At 43.7% G+C, this 19,921-nt stretch overlaps 1 long non-coding RNA gene across 1 annotated transcript in view; it reads right to left on the reverse strand.

Moving 5' to 3' along the window:
- Positions 1–4,059: 4,059 nt before the first annotated feature.
- Positions 4,060–19,921, reverse strand: part of LOC138685112 (uncharacterized) — a 176,541-nt gene continuing 160,679 nt past the window's right edge. The window contains exons 6-7 of the long non-coding RNA XR_011324340.1: positions 10,055–11,377; positions 4,060–9,502 (exon numbers count right to left, since the gene is read on the reverse strand). This is a non-coding gene — a long non-coding RNA (uncharacterized lncRNA). The remainder of the gene's footprint in view (positions 9,503–10,054; positions 11,378–19,921) is intronic.

Genomic DNA, 19,921 nt, shown 5'->3' on the forward strand with positions numbered 1-19,921 from the left:
ACACAACTAACATGCTACTCTGCTGACTATTTGGATATATTATAGACAGCAATATGTGGAGAGGAGTAAGGTTAAAGTGGTAATCAGGTGGAATTTAGCCCAGTAATCACAGCACTTCTAACACCAGTCATCCAGAAAAGAAGTTAAGGAAACTGAAGTCTCCTCTGAGTAGAGATTTCCTTTACATTGTAGTTTCCCCTCTTTGCTAATAAAACGTACATAAACATGTGCCAATAGTAAGGACTTTTTTGTGTAGTTTTGCACTGAAATCTCCTGTGTTGGCACCTTCCCGTACTGAGAAAGCTTTTTTATGTTACAGGCCATCTCCAGCACTGTTGGGAGAAAATGCATCATGAAGGGAGGCGTTAGAGGTGAGGGGGCTCACAGTAATGTGACACTGCAGTCCACAGTGGTGAAATATAAACGCTAGAGGTAGCAACGTAAAATGTGGACAGTCTGTGTGGCTCTAGACAAAAGAAAAGCATGTGTAAAACTTGTAACAGCATTTTGCAGCTTGCTGGTAGATCAGCTCTCCAGAGCAGCATTTTTGTACAGCTATACACTATATAAAGTGGGTGACTGGGGGTCTTTCAGTTTTTTTTTTTCCTTTTGGCTGACAAAATTTCAAGCAGATTAAGAATAAAATCAATTAATGTAAACTTTATGTGACTCTTCATTGGCTGTCAAGGACAACTAGCACCCGCCAGATACAGAAGCATGTTCCTCTCCTGAATCCATTTTTTATCTCAGTGTATTACAGTGAGTTGTCTTCTCAGTGGATGTTTGATGAGGAATCGTGTTTTTCTGAGCCCTTTTTAAGACAGACAAAAATGAATTGGTCCCACTTTACTGACCTACATCAGGCAATTTATCTAAACATTGTAATGTAGTCATATATAAAAGTTATGGCAATTCCTTCACTGCTCAAACCACGTAGCGATTAACTTTGTGTATTTAGTTCAACATGCTAGATATGTCAGTCATGGGGCTATTACAAGTGTATCAACAGTTGCCTTTTTCAGGCAATTATATTTTAGAAAGCTTTAATTTTGTTGTTCCTAGATGTAATCACAAGAAGAAATATGTCTTTAATGATGAATGAAAATGGTTTGGATATATTAAAGTCACATATAAGCACAAAATTTAAACAAAAACTCTTATCAGGACAGGATTTTATTATGAAACACTTGTAAACAGCTTTGTATTTTAGTATTTTTATGTGGGCATACAACTGTCAGCAGTTTTCTTTCTATTTTCTTTCTCTTCTCTGGGTCACTGGGAAGAGTAACAGGTGAGATTTGTAGTTCCTTTCCACCTACTATGCTGTTAAATGTTCTTGCAGCTCTGCCCTTGATTTCTGGTTTATTAGCTGATACAGAGCGTCAAGAACTAGCATTTGTATATACACGAAATGGGAAATGTGGGACAGTACCAGAAAAAATCCTCAAAGTACTTTCAGTGCTTTGAAACAGTAAAATAGTAAAGATAGTGAAGTAGTATGCATATTTTACTATTTCAGCTACAACACACACCAAGGCACGTACCGATATCTACCCCAGCCCTTTGATGGGAACCAGTGGCCATGCACAGCCACACTGTGTTCACTGGAGCTTGCAGAACTAAGTGCAGGACCAGGGTATCACATTTTCCTGGCTCTGCTCATGCTGAGGAGTAACTATTCTACTGCAGTCAAGTGAAAAACCTGCTTATTTAAGTCAAAAAAGCAGAATCTGGCCTTTGGCAGATAGTCTTACCATTTCCCACGGAGTAAGTCACGATCTAAAATGCACAACAAAACACACATTAAATGATAGCCATGGAGTGAATGTTATGATTTTTACAAGGTCCAGATGCAATACACCAGAGAGCGAGCGCAGCATTATGTGTTCACAGTCCGCATCAGTTGTAGGGGTATCTTGTGTTGGTATTTGTTGGCGTTACTTCAGGAGGAGCTTGTGTGCAATGGTCTGAGCAATCAGCTCAGAAGGGGGTTTGCCAGCCCTGGGGTTCAATCCTGCTCCCAGTCCTTACATCACACCTCAGATCTGAGAAAGCTAAAACTCATCCAAATGTATTTTCTTATGCTGGCTGGCAAAACTGGCCAAGCAGATCACTGAGGACTATACCGGCCTTCCTAAAAGGGGCATGGCAACTTGCAGTCCCCAGTGTACTAGCAAGGTCTGAGGAGTGAGTTCATTAAGGCTGAGTCCATAGTGTTTCTGGCCCTGTCTTGTATGGGGATAACAGCGATCTGATAGGAATGGGAATAAATAAAAATCAGCAAACTTTTGTTAGATTTCAAAGTGACAGTGTCACTGATGGATGGATGATGATGAAAAATGGTGGTGGCACTTTAGAGGCCCTCAGTGATGCACATCACAGTGAGATGCTCCATCGAGACTCAAACATAACTAGGTAAAAATGCATTTTTTGAAATACCTAAATATGTTGGCCTTTGGCAAATACTATGTAGGATTTTTTTTTGTCTCAGAAGTAAATAAGGCATGTTTTATAACCATCAAGAAAATTCTCTGCTTTCCCTTCTTCAGATCATCATCATAAGAAAAGAAATGACACAGACAACCACTGTCCAATTATATAGACTGACTGATGCTTTTAACATTGATATTTTTTTTTTCTTCTTCTGCATTTGGAAATCATAGAGAAGAAATAACAGCTATACAACTTCAAAGCACTTTCTAGCACTGGATGTCATTAGAGATATTTCAGCTGTTCTTCCTACTCCGACAGCTCTGGCTTTCACATGCGGCATGCTCTTAACAATAGTAAGCAGAGAATGGACAACAGTTTACTGACAAAGTTTTGGTGTAAGTATATACCAGAAGGGATGTGCCTTCCAATTTGATTTCAAAATTCTGCTGGCTTTGCTCACACGGCAGTCATGGGAGCTTTGAGGGGATCAAGATGCTTCACTGGTTAATGAACTGAACGTGTAAACCATGAAGCAGGGGTAGGCATGTGCTTTGGTGGGTGCTGCTGAAGAGCCCTGAGTGAGGCAGAACTGCAGGGTGGCAGAGGGGCTCCAACCCATGTGGCTGGATTCACCCTGAGCCCTTGCTCCTGAGGTCCAAAACTTAGAGCATTTCAGGAGGAGCTCTTTAGCTTATCTGCTACAGGAACAGTGACAGAAGAAGAGCGGACTTTACTGTCTAGAATGACCAGGACGTCATAAATTCAGCTTCATTTCTGTCTTCGATTGCCTGATAGCCTGATGTAACTGACTGTATGGTTTGTGTAAATGTGATGGTTTTGGCTGGGTTAATTTTCTTCATAGTAGCTACTATGGGGCTATGTTTTGGATTTGTGCTGAAAACAGTGTTGATAACACAGGGATGTTTTTGTTACTGCTGAGCAGTGCTTACACAGAGTCAAGGCCTTTTCTGCTTCTCACCCCACCCCACCAGCGAGGAGGCTGGGGGTGCGCAAGTTTGGAGGGGACACAGCTGACCCCAACTGACCAAAGGGACATTTCAGACCATATGACATCATGCTCAGTATATAAAGCTGGGGGAAGAAGGAGGAAGGGGGGGATGTTCAGAGTGATGGAGTTTGTCTTCCCAAGTCACTGTTATGTTCAATGGAGGCCTGCTTTCCTGGAGATGGCTGAACACCTGCCTGCCGATGGGAAGGGGTGAATGAATTCCTTGTTTTGCTTTGCTTGCATCTGTAGCTTTTGCTTTACCTATTAAACTGTCTTTATCTCAGCCCATGAGTTTTCTCACTGTTGTTCTTCTGTTTCTCTCCCCCATCCCACCATGGGGGGACTGAGCGAGTGGCTGCGGGGGGCTTGGTTGCCTGCTGGGGTTAAACCACAACAGTAAGAAAATTCCCTTCCCAGACAAAACTCTCTACTGACAAAGTAGTCCAGTTGCTGTTAGAAAAAAAAAGGGACTAACGGTCTCACCAGTACTCATACTAGGAAAAAGCCTGTTGTGGTTTAACCCCAGCCAGCAACTAAGCACCATGCAGCCGCTCGCTCACTCTAACCCGCCCCCGCAGTGGGATGGGGGAGAAAATCGGGACAAAGAAGCAAAACCCACGGGTTGAGATAAGAACGGTTTAGTAGAACAGAAAAGAAGAAACTAATAATGATAATGAAAACACTAATAAAATGACAACAGCAATAATGAAAGGATTGGAATGTACAAATGATGCGCAGTGCAATTGCTCACCACCCGCCGACCGACACCCCACTAGTCCCTGAGCGGCGATTCCCGCCCCCACTTCCCAGTTCCTATACTGGATGGGACGTCCCATGGTATGGAATACCCTGTTGGCCAGTTTGGGTCAGGTGCCCTGGCTGTGTCCTGTGCCAACTTCTTGTGCCCCTCCAGCTTTCTCGCTGGCTGGGCATGAGAAGCTGAAAAATCCTTGACTTTAGTCTAAACACTACTTAGCAACAGCTGAAAACATCAGTGTTATCAACATTCTTCACATACTGAACTCAAAACATAGCACTGTACCAGCTACTAGGAAGTTAACTCTATCCCAGCTGAAACTAGGACAGGCCAAAGCAGGTATCTGTCACTCAGTATCATATTTTGTATCTCTCTTGCTAATTGTCAGAATTTTAACCCTCCTAAATGTATCAATCTTCTTCCCATAGCACTCCACATCATCCTGTATTGCTTTATCCTGATGTGGGCATAAGGCAGATTCTTCAGTGAAAGAGGAATACTAGATTCACCTGTATTCCTTCTGCTTATTCCTCATCTCACCTCCCTCACAGGGCACACCAAGTACGTGCTGATTCAGCAAAGTACACAATGCGACGCAAGGGAGCAGAGTGACAGGAATGAGATGGCGTGGTACCAAGCTGGGATATTCCCTTTGCCCGGGAATGCTCAAGGCCTGATAAATTTGCATTTCCTCTGCCCACGGACAGACTCCACCAGCAGAATAAGCAGTTTAGCCAGTTATTTGTGTTGACAGGGCTTGCCCTTTAACAGTTAATATTGTCTTGCACTGAAAGCATTGTTACCAGGCCTCTAAGGTATCACATTTGATGGGCACAAGTCACGCTTCTCAGAACCATTATTCCAAGCTTCCTGCCAGCTTCTTAGTTTACTCAGGCTTTGCCTTTGCAAGGTTATTTTTGCAGCGACAAAGGCTGGAAATGTAAGGCCCGATTCTCTGCCAGAAGGAACTGGCGCAGCCCGGCTGCCTGCGCCCCGGCTGCCTGCGCCCCGGCTGCCTGCCTGGGTGCTGGGGCAGCGCTGGGGCCGCGGATGGGCTCGGGGAGAACCACGGCTGCTCCTGCAGGGACTCTCTCCAGCTCTGGTTACGAGCCAGGAGTCAGCCAGTCATGCTGACCTGTCTCTCCTCAGGTCCATGGTGAAACGCCTCTACCAGCTTGAAAGGCATGGATTTCCTTACCCAGCTTTTCTTGATGAAAATCTCCAATTTCTTTTTTTCTTTATCGCTGTAGCCAGCTGGGCGTCGGGCTCCCTCTTCACTTAGGCCCTGCAACCTAGGCTTTACTGTACTACCAGACCTACGAGTTTGATATCCACAGGCAGTGACTCGCAAATGAGAATCACGCAGCGGTTGATAACATTTTATTGAAGGTGGGTAAATACCGGACCCAAGACACCAAAGAATCATGAGCCACAAATCGAAGGGAAGGCGGGGAAGCTAAACAGGAGAAAAAAACATTGCTCTGTACTTCTAAGCCAGGAAATAAGGACATTCTTTCAAAACAGCAGATTATGAGTACGGAAAATTACCTACAACCAGGAAAATGTGAAGCTCGTCTTTTCAGGATTATATTTGTTCCAGTTTAATGGACTGTATCTGGTATATATTAAAACAGTCCTAAGCAATGCTGCTGTAGTTAAAGATAGGTCAGTTTTTTTCACTGTAAACACAAATTTCAGGGCATACAGTTCAGCCGTGTAAATCCACAACAGCCTAAGCTTGTGATATAACTGCCGTACCGGGGTGCGGTGCCTCCTCCCCTACACAAGACTACACAAATGAGCTATGTTGTTTTTACTTAAAGAACAATGAATAAAAAGAAATTTATTTGGGCTCAGTTCAAATATTGACCATTTTCCCCTTGATGAGAAAGAGAAGGATTTAAAATAGAGATGGGAATTTCAGAACAAGTTCTTTCTTTAAGAAGATCCACTGCTTGCTATGGATGTGGATCAACTCATTTTCATAGTTATTTCCAACATGGAGTTCTGTTGGCATCTGGCACTGTCAGTGGGATATTACTGGAATATACACAGTGAAGAGTTTAGTCCAATGAGGATATTAGGTGCCAAAGATGCTAGTGTGGCTTTCCACTTTAAGATATGCAATACTGCAGATTATGCTGCTAAACAGTAGCAACAGATCTTGTCTACACATGGAGTTATTCCTCCAAAATCATGTCTGGATCCTCCCTATTCCAGAAAAAAAGTGTGTTTGATGCTGTGCTTAAGTCATTTTCACTGTAAATTAAAATAACTGAAAGGAAGAAGTTTTATTCTACAGTAAGTGAGTCCATACACAGAGTTCTTGAAATATCTTTTGCATTATAAAGTCACATCCTACCATTATCTAGCTCTGAATTGCAGATAATATTGTACTTATAAAGTATACATTCTCAGGGGATGAAAAATATTTCTCAAAATGCCATCCAAATGTTGAAAATGTAATATTTACACTGGATAGGTGCCATCCTTGTCTGGCAGGCTAATGGATCAGAAAAAACTGTCTGTGAAAAGACAAGTGTGGGAGTGGCTGGGAGTCCAGCAGTTTCTCCCCCCGCTTCCATTTTTAACAAAATTGTACTTCCTGGTGTTATGGTTTAAATCAGATTTTAAGAAGTCCATTATGATGCATCTGCTTAAAATATCAAGGGGAAGCACAATTCAATAACACTAAATGTGCAAAAGCGAGGGCTGTGAATTAATACCGTCTCTCCTGCTTAACTACTGCCTCTTGTGTTAAAGCATCATTGACATACAATTTCACATCTCCATGGTCCTAAAGAGTGTCATGAACTGTAAATAGCCACTTGTGCCTTTGAATGTCTTCCCATGCCCTTGCATCGTCCAGATCAGACCTGGTGGTCTTACATACAGTAATCCAACTTTGTTGATTTGAAGTTAATATTTTAGTTGAGTTATGCTGTAGTTACAGGAAATCAAAATGTTATACAGCTATTTGTCTTTTTGGCAGTTTACACTTAGTATTGCCATTTATATTACCTGGAGAAAAAAAAATGATAACGACCCATGCAAATCATTTGTAGAGGAGCTAATTTCTATTTCTTCTAAAGCCAATTTTAAATCTCCTCCATATGGCTGATACAAAATATTACGATGCAGTTGATGAAAACGTGGCTCCAGTGAAGTCAATGAGTTTTGTGACTGACTTCAGGAGAGCCAAGATTTCATCCATTATCTATTTCTGTAGCATAGGGCCCACATGTATTACAGTAAAAAAAAATAAAAATAAAAAATCCAACAAAAAAAGCCTGAAGCCATTAATCAACTCAGAAAGATCTGGTTTATGTATTGCAAGATAGGCCTCTGTTGGATGGTGCGTGCCTTTAAATTCTGCAAGCACTTAAAGAAACCCTGCAAAAGAAGTGACACATGTGCAGCCCCAGTCCCTGAGCCCAGACAATATCCATCCTGCCTGCTGCAAGCATCGTGGGCTGCTGTAACTGCGCTTTTCTTCCTCACCCTTTGAGGCCCTCTGACAGGCAGACTGCAAACTTCCCTAGGCAGAACTCCTGCGTTTGCTCATCGCAGCTGGAGGTGCAAGGCACAATGTCGGGTACTGAAAGGAGCGGGGCTGAAGCTGGATGTAAACAACGTGAGTTCCAGCCTTGCCCAATGCAGGGTCAGACATTTGCCCATCGGGCCTTTATTGAGTCCATTTAAACATAACCTACAGTCGCCTAGCGTATCTTTTTTTGGGAATTTTACCTCACATTAGGCTGATACAAAAATTCTGTTGTTGCAGTAATGCCGCATACTCAAAACCACCCGCTGTAAATTAGAACGCTAAATTTAGGAAAAAAAAATTTTCCTCTCACCACTGAAACCCGGATCCTGCACACATAAGCACGTACCCTGATTCATGTCCATAAACCCCATGGAACAAATGGGATTGTTCACACGGTGATATTGTACACGTACTTGCTCAGGCAGAGTGCAGCACAAAATAGCAAACAGCTGATCAACCAGATGACAGAGTTAGTTTTTTTAAAGAACGCGTTTTAAAATAAAGGCGGTGTTGCTCTGCACACTATAGCCTAAAGAGGGATTTTCTAGGAATGTTCTCCAAATCCATTAAATACTAGAACTGATCCTGAAGAGTCTTTCAGTAATGCAAACTAACTCCCGAACCCCTTCATTTCATTTAAAAAATCTTCAAAGTTATGTAGGCACGCACACACCTTAGCCACATGTATGTGGAATTCTGTAATGCTTCGCTGAATTTTTAATTCATGTAAGTTCAAAGCTTTGATCACACTGCTGCTACAATTTGTTTGCGTTTTTGCACTCTTTACATTATATCTGGTGACAGAAGACTGAACATTTCATTAGAAGGCAAAGAAAATCATTATTTAGCGTTCATTGAAAACTTGTGTATTCCCACAGATGGTTTAGAGCTCAGATTTTTTTTAAAATGCAGTAGACAATGTGATGTGGTCATTTTCTTCGGCTTAAAAAGTACAACTTCTTCCTGTGAGCATTACTAATTGCAGTCATTACTGTAAAATTATTGAAGATTTATATAAAAATCTGTGATGGAAGAAAAGCAAAGTTTTTTGCTATTTATTCAAATGTATTTTATTTCTGTAATTTGTCAGCAAATATATATATATATGAATTACACAGTAATATCCTCATTCTTTTAATTGGAGGCAATGAACATAAGGGTATATAAAACATTACAAGTTTTGAATCAGTGAGATAAATTTATATTTTATGGCTGCATGGTCTGCATATGCACACAGGTCTAGCCAACTTTATGTACAAACAGAAGTACCTATTTTTAGAAACCAGTCTTAATTTGAGACAGTCGAGCTAAAGCAAGCACTGCTTTACACTCTACCTGCAACTTTCCCATTCATTCAGATGACGCAAAATAAAGCACAACACCGTTTATGTTTTTCTTTGTAAGCCTGCCTTAATAGACAGTGTATAGGTCCCGAATTACTGGAGTGCAGTTTACTCACAGGGTTGTTAGAATTTCTAGGAAAAGTAACTTTATGGCTGTTTTTTTCCCCTTAGTGAGAACAAAGCTCTTTGTCCCTGCTCATATAGTGTATCTCCTTAAGCCGGTTTTTGCCTACAGGTCTCCCACTGCCTGCTCCCCGTCGGGGCCGGTCCGGCTGCACTTCTGCTCCACTTTACAGCGTGCACCAGCCCAGGCTCCGAGGCGAGCCAGGCTTAGGCAGCAAGTCACTATTTTTCGTACAGTAGTTGGCCTTGAACATCAGCCTTGCCACATGAGAATCAGTTATCCTCTTCACCTGAATAAAATGAAACTTAAGATATTTTCTACCCGCAAACCTGAGGTCCGTTTCCTTGTTTTATTACCGTTTTGCCCTCCCCGCTCCCCCCCGCCCCCCGCCTTAGGTTTCAGGCGCCTTTGCCAAGCGGCTCCATGTGACGGGAGCGCGGTCGCTTCCTTCCCGGCCAGCCGCAGGTAAATCCCGGTGCACCCCCCGGGGACGGTCGTCCCGAGGGGGGAGCGATGCCAGCAGGAGCTGGCACCTCCGCCTCGCCCGCTTCCTCAGTGCCCGCGGCCAGGCAGCCGCCAAAACCGGCCCGGACACCAGCGGTCCCCCCTCCCACGCCCACGGACGGCTCGGCTCGGCTCGGCGCGGCGCGGCGCGGCGCGGCGCGGCCCGGGGGGAGCGCGGCCAGCGGCGGCAGCCCGTCCCGTCCCGCCGCGTTCCCCCCGCCCCGCCGCGGCCGTCGGCGGCGGGGCTCGTCCCTCAGCCTGTCCCTCTCCCTGTCCCGGTGTCCCGCCGCGCCTTCTGCCTGCGCAGCACCGACGGCAACGGAAAGGTTCGACTTACTTGGCTTCTGCGGCGGGCCCCCGGAGGCACGGAGGGCGAGCGCTCTCTGCCGCCTCGCCCCCGGCGCGGGACCCCCTGCCCTCGCCCCCGCCGCTGCCCCTGCCCCGGGCGCGGGGGCGCGGAGCCGGGGCGGCGGCGGGGCGGGCGGGGGGGGAGCGGCGCGGCCGAAGCTGCCGGGAGCCCGCTCCGCCGCTGCCCGCCCCGCGAGGCGCCTTCCAGCCCAGCTCTACCCGCATTGTTTTCCTGGCTCCATTTTTTTTTTTTTTTTTGATTTGCAAGAAGACGCCAAAATCCCCGTAAATGGCTCATTTCTGGGGTGGGGGGGGGCGCTCCCGGCGGCCTGCGGGGCTGCTCCGGGGGTCGCGGCGCGGGGCCCGCCGCATTCCCGCTCCCACAGCGCCGCCTGGCGGCCGCCCCGCGCTCCCGCCGCGCTCCCGCCGCGCTCCCGCCGCGCTCCCGCCGCGCTCCCGCCGCGCTCCCGCCGCGCTCCCGCCGCGCCCCGGGCCCGCCCGCCCGCAGCCCGCCCGCAGCCCGCCCGCGCGTTCATCCCCGCCCGCCCGCCAGTAAAACGCGAGGATCGCCGTAAACTAAACCCCCGTGACCCATATTTAGTTCAAGTGCAATCTTTCTCCCCCCCCCCCCCCTTTTTTTTTTCCTGGATCCTCTTTTAAACCCACTCCACACTGCCGCGCTGTCTATTACATGCTAATTTAATTTTACTATGGACGATATTTTCAGCATTTGCTGAGGACAGTAAATTTTGTAGTTTATGTTATTTCACTTTTTATGACTTTTTAACACTTAATAAAATTTTATTAGAGCACTTTTGTGTTTACAAGGCCACAAAACTCTTGGCAGGTTGTCAGAAGTCCTTTTTATTATGATCCTACTGATATACTGCGAGTAATGAAATAATCATGTCCAGAAATGTATCAAAGGCCAGAGGGATTATCCAATTTAATGGCTCTACAGATGCGCTGTGAGGGATACGGACAGGCAACGCGTCGACAGGCTCAAAAGCGTGTGCGAGGAGGAGGCAGACCTGCTTAATTTCTTCCCCATTGCAGGCTGGTTCTGCGCTGTCCGAAAGGCGCCGGGCTTGGTCACGTGGCTCCGGGTGCTTTCCAGAAAAAATGGATTTCTTCTGTTGCAAAAAGCTCTTTCTTTTCTTTTTGTTCTTCTTAGGTGTGCATCTAGTAGCGGTGTGCTTGCTCTGGTGTTTCCACCGCTTGCGGCGTTCATTAAAATACAACGCACTGGCAGACACCCAATGTCATCGTGCCATTGTGCAGCACACGGTGGCTTCGGGCGTTAGGATTTGGTCTTGCAGCCAGCGAGTAAATAAATAGGAAAAAGAAAGACCAAAACAAACACACATAAATAAAAAGTCAGAGGCAGAACAAGCCGGTGAAATCAAATGTAAGCGAGATACTTTACAGTGCGCTCTGAAACGATTGCTTTTTGCTTTTGTCTTTGCAAGGGGTAGGGCTGCGGGCGCGCTCTCGTTTGTGCGTGTGCCTTCGTTCCACAATGGGCTGTTTTCCTGCGCTGCTGTCGGTGCTATAGCCTGAGATACCGCAGCTGCTTTTAAGGTCATTTCCTTTTATTTTAAATAATTGTTCATTTAACATATGTTGTTAAACTCATTCTTGCGTCAAAAGGAGGCGATTATACTTCCTGACCCTGAAAGCAAGGTGGGTGGCTTTGTTTTATAATTAAATTTGCTGTGTTCAATTTCATATTTTCCTTTCTCCGCTGTTTCCTAAAGAGCATGCCAAAAAAGGTAAAAGGCAGCAATGATACCAGGAACACTTCGATGCCAGTCTTGTCTCTTTAACACACATTGTTGCAAACTTTCAAGCTTCATGGGGACACCAGGAAGATATTCTTTCATCATTTTACAATTAAGTGTTTAATTCATTGTGATTTAAAACCTGCCCCCTTCAAGTCTGCAGCTAGAATGTGTTTCACAATTTCCAGAGTAGAAGGAGGACTTTCTCCTTCCAGCACAAACATACGTAGTGTATTCCAAGGCATCTCGTGATACTGCCAATAGGGATTTCTTTTAAAGAAAACAGGTACTATCTGTGTATTTTTAAACTATATCTGAGTAATTTGCAAGGACTTTACAAACAGACCTGAAGACAAGGTTAGAAGTGATCAAAGAATTTATCTTTGAAATCATGACAATATATTAGTGGATCACATGTTGGTGTATTTATCCATATTGTGAATCTGCCTCACCTTGGAAGAGTGCCTCCAAAATCAGTGGGGCTACCGGAGGACTTAAAATAACGTACAGTGTTAGTAAATACACCAGAACCTGGCCCAGGAGAAGTCGTACAAATCATTAAATGCAGTTTAGCTTCAGGACAGAAGTTTTGTTTTTCCAGAACAATATAATCTACTGTAAATCATATGTTTGCAGGTCAAGGTCAATTTAAACTTCTTAAACCTTTAACAGCCATCAAACTGGAAACCTGCAGGATGAAATGATGTGGTGAAAGAAGTGATGGACTGGAAACTGTTAACCTCGGAAGAGCAGCGTTTGCTATTGTTCTTTTGAGAGAAAGAGCAAACTTAGAAATGCCTTGAGTATAAATATGTAAACATGCCACAGATTATTTAATCAATGAAGCATCTAACTAATTTAACCCCTTCCTGGGGGCTTCACTTTTTTCCTGGAACACCAGAAAAGGCCTGAGGAAGCAAGTGTGCCATTCCCACCACCACGGAAACAGAAACAGAGAGGCAGGATTCAGTGACTGGACCGGGGCTGGCGCCTAGGTGAAGTGTGCAAGGCTGGCAAGATTGTCCTGGCTGAAAGGGGACAACCTTGGTGGAATAATTTAAGGGAACAGCATGACTAGGGACAGCCCTGTCCCCAGCATGCACAAATGCCAGCCCTGCGAAAGGGCCCTCAGACCCCAACTGGCACCGTCAGGGCAGTTATGTGGGGAGGGACATTCCCCTCCACCGAGGATGGCCAGAAGATGCTATTAGAGACATGGGGAACGTGGGTCCAGGAGGAAATCTGTGCATACTCTGTATTTACACATAACCCCTGTTTATGAGCCGGTTACTCTCTTTAATAGGCCATCGAGCAGGCGCACTAGTGAAATGCAGCATACTCTCAGCATACAGCACATTGCCAAATCTCTTGATGCTCTGGTAAAAATGAGAAGGTACGTAATTAATACATACATAATTAATGGGCCAAATCCTACACCTATTCCAGTCAGTGGAACCTGTGCCATTGTCCACAATGAGACTAAAAGTGCAGTCGTGATTAATTAGTCATTAATAGGCAGTCACCTATGAGCTTTGTAATGACTTTGTACTATCAAAAGCACAGAGCTGGACTATGGTATGCTATAGACCGATGGAACGAATAATAGTAGTTTAACAATTTATCATAAACATATTTACATGCAACGTGCCAACAGCCTTTTTCATAAAACAACTGTGAAACCCATAAATTATGAAAATCAATCCAGAAGTCTTTAATTTAAGAAGACAAGATGTTCTGTGAGAGCCATTTGGGTTTTAGCCATGCAACTCCTATGGATTAGAGTGGGATTTGTGCAGCTAAATCCCATTCAAATTTCTGAAAACAAAGTTAAGGTTGCTGATGAAGCCGCAAAGTCAAGTAGACTTCCTTCCGAAATCTATTAAAGGGATTTCAATCAGGTCTTTAACTTTCTTTTTTTGCAAAACTGCTGGCAAAACAAGCAATAGGTACTTTTTCAGGGCTGTGTGTTATTTTTATTTTTTGGTTGGCAAATCATTTGCTTGTTGAAAGCTGGCATTTCACAAATCAGGAGAAAATGTAACAAAAAATATGGGTCCCTCAAAGCAATGAAAACATTTCCAGGGGCTTGGTTACGATTACTTGAGAAGGAAGGCCTGGTTCCTATAGATTAGATATTAATATACTCCCCTGGTATTCAGGAGACCATAAGACAATCCCTTCTCTGTAAATTCAAGCATGGACTGGAGTTCACATCTGCCACCTCCCAAATGAGTGCCTAATGCCTAGGTGATGGGGTCTTCCAAGATAGGTCTTCCAGCGAGGGCGCTCCAGGGAGCTCAAGGGAAGACAGAAAACAACAGCAAGGTTTAATTAACCTGTCTCATGCATTTTTTATTAAAATTCCTGAAGTTTGGCAGGGGTTGTGGCTTGGGAGCGAGGCTGGAGCTCCTGACTAGGTCATCGAATTGAGGAAAACACACATTCCTGTGAAAACTCTGGCCTTTTCTTTCCCACGTAGTCATCTGCTACAGAGATTAGTATGCTGCAGATGTATAAAAGAATGGCAGTACATGAAGATAATGATATAAACTTAAGGTATATAAAAATAAGACAGTGAAATGCTACCTGCATTGTAGTTTCATTATAGTTTAATGGACATAAGCCAATGAGCATTGCACCTCTGTGTCCAAACTGATAGATGTACCCCATAAAAGCTTTCCGCAGAAGAAAGTCAGATAAGTGAAACTCGGTAGAAAAATAGCTGTTCTTTCTGCAGCTATAGATTATTCAATCAATGAAACTCCTATCTAACTCAATACTACCCATGTCCTTGGACTTACTTTCTGAACTCTAATCTGAAGTACAAACTGGCTCCCAAATTCCTCTGATGAGCGTGGTAGTTTTGAAAGCCCAGAAACCCTTCCTGGGGAGTAAGCAGTAGCTCCAGACTATGAGTTTTATGGCTGAGACCAGAAAGGGATAGCATTTACAGTTCTCAAGACAGAGCTTGGGATTTGCTTTCTTGCTTAGGAACATAGTTATCATTTATAATGCAATGTCATTTAAGTTCTTAAGCTGAGTGGTAGTTACAGAATCATTTCATGTTCTTTATTATCTTGGCTTAGTCTCATTTTTCTTTTTCTTTATTTGCACTACATCTCTCTCTCTCTCTCTCTCATTACTAGTTCTCAAGAAAACGTTAACATTTCTTTACTGTCTATTTCCTGGTAACTTATGGAGACAACTTTATTAATGGTAACCATAGTAATACAGAAACAGAGTCTAACATGACCGCCTCAGACTGCCTCAGAATAGCTACAAGGAACCCGAGGTGCAATTCTTAGCCAGAGGAATTATAAACAGCAAACCCAAGTGGAGAACTTCCCACCTTATATTGGAAAGTCCTACCAAACTGCTGTACTCATCCTGCTGAACATTTAGGGATTAGGGGCTGTTTTGCTATTTAACGCCCCCGAACCTGCCCTCTGCCTTCCGCGTGTGAGGCACTGGCATGAGTAACAAACATGGCAAGGGTGCTCCCAGAGCCACTGGGAAGTCTCTGGCTGCCCAAGTGCTGCTCTGGTTACTACCGCAGGACAGCTCCTTGCTGGGTACAGAATTATCTTTACAACCATTTTCCAGAGGAGAAACTGAGGCACTCATCTTGAAGGTATTTACATCCCTAGGGGAATCCCACTTGGTGCTCTGTTCTAATGGAATCTTCTGTTTTCATCCTTACCTGCCTACAGTATTCTTGTGAGTTTAAATGATATCTCCAAGGTTTCACAGATTTGAATGGCATAGGAGGAAGACGAGTTCGTACTCCTCAGGTTACCAGCGTAGCCCTTAAGCACAGTAGGTAAGGCAGCACAAAATCTCCTACAGCAAACTCCCCACACCTTCCTGTGTAAAACGTGGCGTGGCGGGGAACGAGCCTCTGCGGGGAGGATACATAACACACAGGTCTCACGGCAAGTGGGTGCCAGGAGCAGCCTCGGTGGAGGGATTAAGCTGGGGTGTCACACGTGGCCCAGCACGGTGCAGGTGTCAGGGAGCTGGGGCTTCCAGGAGCAGCCCCTGCACAGGAGCTGGTGCACAGGGAAGCCTGGGCAAATGGCTCTCCTCTCCCTTTTGCTCTGCTGGAGAGGCAGCTCTGTTATCCTTTGGGTGACTGGGGACAGGGGAAGTTTCAAGCATCATCTTTTTGACCCAAATTCTGCCATTAAGGGGGCATTATGGAGGCTGTCTGCAGCCCGCCCTAGTCTCTCAGAGCACGTTGCTTCTCCCTCTCTCCTTACACAGGCCCAGCCACACTACTGGGATGGTTTGCAGGGGAGAGGGAGCGCTGATACTACTTGTAGGCTTTTCCCCCCCTCTTGATCTGTGTGCTTTGCTTTCCTGATGCACTCTGGGGCAAGGGTGAAGAGATATTTATATCTCCCATATCAATGAGAATTACCAGGATCTTAAAATACCATTTAGAAGTGCTGTAACATGAGTATGTTACACTGACAGTAGCTCTTTAAGGGTTTCTCATGTAAATAAAGACTGTCTCCAAGAAAAGTCCCATACATAATATTACACAGTAATCATTAGTTTTAAAAATTATTACAAACAATATAAAATTCAACACATCAAAATAGATTTGGGCTATGTGACCATTCAAAGGTTATTAAAATGACAAACTTGAAGAAGCAGCCAGAATGCTTAAACCTCAGCACTTGTTCATGTGCTAGTTTGATTTAAAGAAGACTCCAGAGGCTTTCTTGAGCCTCGCATGAATTATTCCCCAGACTTCAATGCTGGCCAAAATATGGCCATCACTAGACCTCAGGTCCCTCCCTCTGTGTGATCTGGCTTTTCACAGAAGATTCAAACCTGACAGCCTTTCCTCTCACACCCAAACTCTTGGCAACTCTTTATTTTCCTTGGGGAATTCTAGAGCCTTTATCTTCACTCACACTTACAAAAGATGTGGCTTGCAATGCTTTAACACTACTACTAATGCAGCAGTTTCTTGGTGAGTAGCATAAGCTTGGGGCCTTTTCTCTTGTCTTGAAGGTGTGCTAGGGCATGGCTGCACTGCAGCCTGTGCTGTACTGCAACAGTGCCTGAGCTGGTGCTGCACTGCCCAGCCTTGCTGCTGCGGCTCCTTCGCAGGGCAAATTGCCACTTCTGCTGTGTGAATGTGGCCAAGGTGTACCTCTACCTTTTACAGAAACTTCAGTGAAAAACTGCATTTCTAGTTTCTCAGATTGTTCACACATCTTAGCTCAAGCCTCTCATGCCCGAGGGGTAAGAACAATATTTTTTTTTGCAAAATTATTGCCCGTAAAGTGAACAGTTTACAGCAGTATGTGTTGAACAGGTCAACTGCAGTAGAGCCCCAAATCGTGATGTCCAAACAAGCAGTGCCTGTTGTGGGAATGGGAGTCAAACAGGAGGGGTAGAGAGCCAATGAGTGAATGGAGGCTACAAGGAAAGGTTTTGATCATCCTTTACCAAAAAGTCCATAAAGTAAGTTTGGCTCAAGGAACAGGCAAGGGTCTGGTCAGTTTTTAGACTAGTTGAAATGAGTCTTCTGTGAAGAAAAGTTTTGGCAATTCATCCGGCAGGACAACTTTGCACATCAGGTTACTGTGATTTAAGTGACATCCTTTTTATCACAATGACATTGAACCAACCTGAAAAATGTTTCAAGATACTAAATCCTTCAAGCTTGATATTTGGAATGGGGTCCTCTTTCAAAACTTGAATTTTCCCATCACTGATGACATCTTTGTATTATGGAGTCCCTTATCTTTCATTCTAATGATATTGCATAGACTTGTCTTTGTGACACACTGAAGACCTGTGATAAAGTGATGCAGTGAATTTTCTCACTGGGATGTAAGAAAAAGATGTCTTCTGGACAGCTTCTACCTTTTTTTTAATAATTTCTACAAAATCCCGTTACAAAACACAAGATAATTCAAAGCAGATAAAGTTTTTATCAGACATCAGATATTTTAAAAAGACAGTAACAATATCACAGGAAGAAGGTGATCATAAAGGCAATCAAATATAATACTTATTTTTAAAGGGTCTGAAAATTTATTTTATGTTTACATTATTTTATTATTTTATGTATACATGTACTTTATTTGCATGTCTGCACTGCTTCAAGTTGTTACTGTCCAATCACTCTTCAGCCATTTCCTTGTAGGCTAACATTGTGATATGGTGAATGCATGTCAGTTTAACAGCACATTCATTAAAAAATGTCACCAGAGCCAGGTAGGGCCTGATCCACTGCCCATGGAAAATCAATGAAAGCTTTTCAGTTACTTCTAAAGCCTTTGAGTTGGTTGGTCTCATAAGGAATATTAGTAAAGGATATGAAGATAAGTGGTTTCTGCTGATTTCCCAAAAGCTTTGTACAATTTTCAGTGTACTCCCATGTAAGCCTGTCCTCGCTAAGTTAGTAGGTCTGTGTACATGCCTCACAAAAGATACATAGAGTAGGATGCTGTGTGAAGAGAGATATCTCTAAAAATTCCTACAAGTACTATAAGAAACATACTTTAACATCAAAGCAGTGCCTCTTATGCATAATAATAAATTCAGACCGCGGGGAGAAGAGGGTCCGTTTTTAGTGTTGGTTCATTTAAAAATGTTTTCAGTAGATCATACACCTGGGGGGAACACCCCATATTATAGAACTTGCTGCAAATGTTCCAGACATATCGTTTAATCAAAATACCAAATATCTTTCACTACAGTCCGGTTAACCTTTGTAAACTAAACAATTACTTACAGGACTTTCCTCACAAGATAAACTTCTGGCAGTGGATACATAAACACACTTTGTGGGCTGAGTCCTTTTCCACTAACATACTTTGTTTTTGGCACAGTAAAAAATAAGAGAGGGGAGGGTGGAAGGATCAGCCACTTCCCGACATCTAAAATCTTTATCAGTACTAGCAACCCCTCGGCTTGGTGTCAGTGATTTGTGGTATTGTTGTTTATCTGTGTATCACTCACTTGGACGCGCTGTTTAGATCCAAAGGTCTCAAGACCATTTGCAATCTCTTCTAGGCTTGCTGTACCAGACAGAGCAGACATCTGGCTGTCAGTTATAATTGCATCCTGCACCAGAAGTTGTTTTAAATACTCCTGATTCCCTTTGAACGCTGAACTGTGATGCACAGCAGTTTCAAGCCATTACTGCAAGAGGCAAAGTCAATCCATGGCTTTAGCCCAGTTTGAAGCAAGATTTATGAGGGACGGTGGGGAGGGGGGCCATTTTACAAAAGGGTGGCTGTTTGAGCCTGCTTGGGTTTTAATGATACAGCAGTTTCCTTTCCAGCCCGTACAACTTATTCTTTGAACGCTGACAGAAATAGTGCATCAGAAAAGTATATTTGTGGTGTTGCCATGTTTACTGTTTCCTGTTGTCTTTCTTTGGAAGTATTTTAACAGAAATTAGGACTTCACATAAAAACCCTACAGCCTCTGGGATGAAAGGATTTACTATTAGGTTTCCTTCTCACTCTAACATGGTGGACTGTGATTTAAACCCTACGGACTCATGGCAGGATATGATGCCAATTAAAAGCATGAAACCTAATTTTTTGACAGAATAATCACATAATCCCCTTTCTATTATCTGGCTAAAGGGTTATTGACAGCACCTTTATTTCTCAGCCCAAATCTTGGATTTATTAGGCTAACAAACTGCTCTTGTTTAAGTTATATAGGCCAATGATTATTGTTGAATGTCCAGGCGCAGGACTGCATTCAATATTGTAAAGGGATGTTTTTCCCCTGGTAATTGTCACACTGGGTCAAGAATGCACAGAAATGTAAGTGGACAGCTGGTTTTGGTTGAAAGCAGAGTTCTGATTTGCTCTTTAATACCAAATCAATTATAAAGTAATTTAATAACAAATCTTATAAAGTGAAACATTACAGTGAAAAATTCAGCTGGAGTCTCTTCTGAGCTCTGAATTCAGTTTGCATGGAGTACATAAGAAGTTTGATGCAAAACCATTACTGGATTAGAGACAAGACAGAGGTTAAGTTCTGCCTCTCTGGGTTGCCAGTCAAGACTGCTTGAGCCCAATACGTGATCT

The sequence above is a fragment of the Haliaeetus albicilla genome, chromosome 4 (genome assembly GCF_947461875.1).
Source record: "Haliaeetus albicilla chromosome 4, bHalAlb1.1, whole genome shotgun sequence".
Classification (NCBI taxonomy): Eukaryota; Metazoa; Chordata; class Aves; order Accipitriformes; family Accipitridae; genus Haliaeetus; species Haliaeetus albicilla.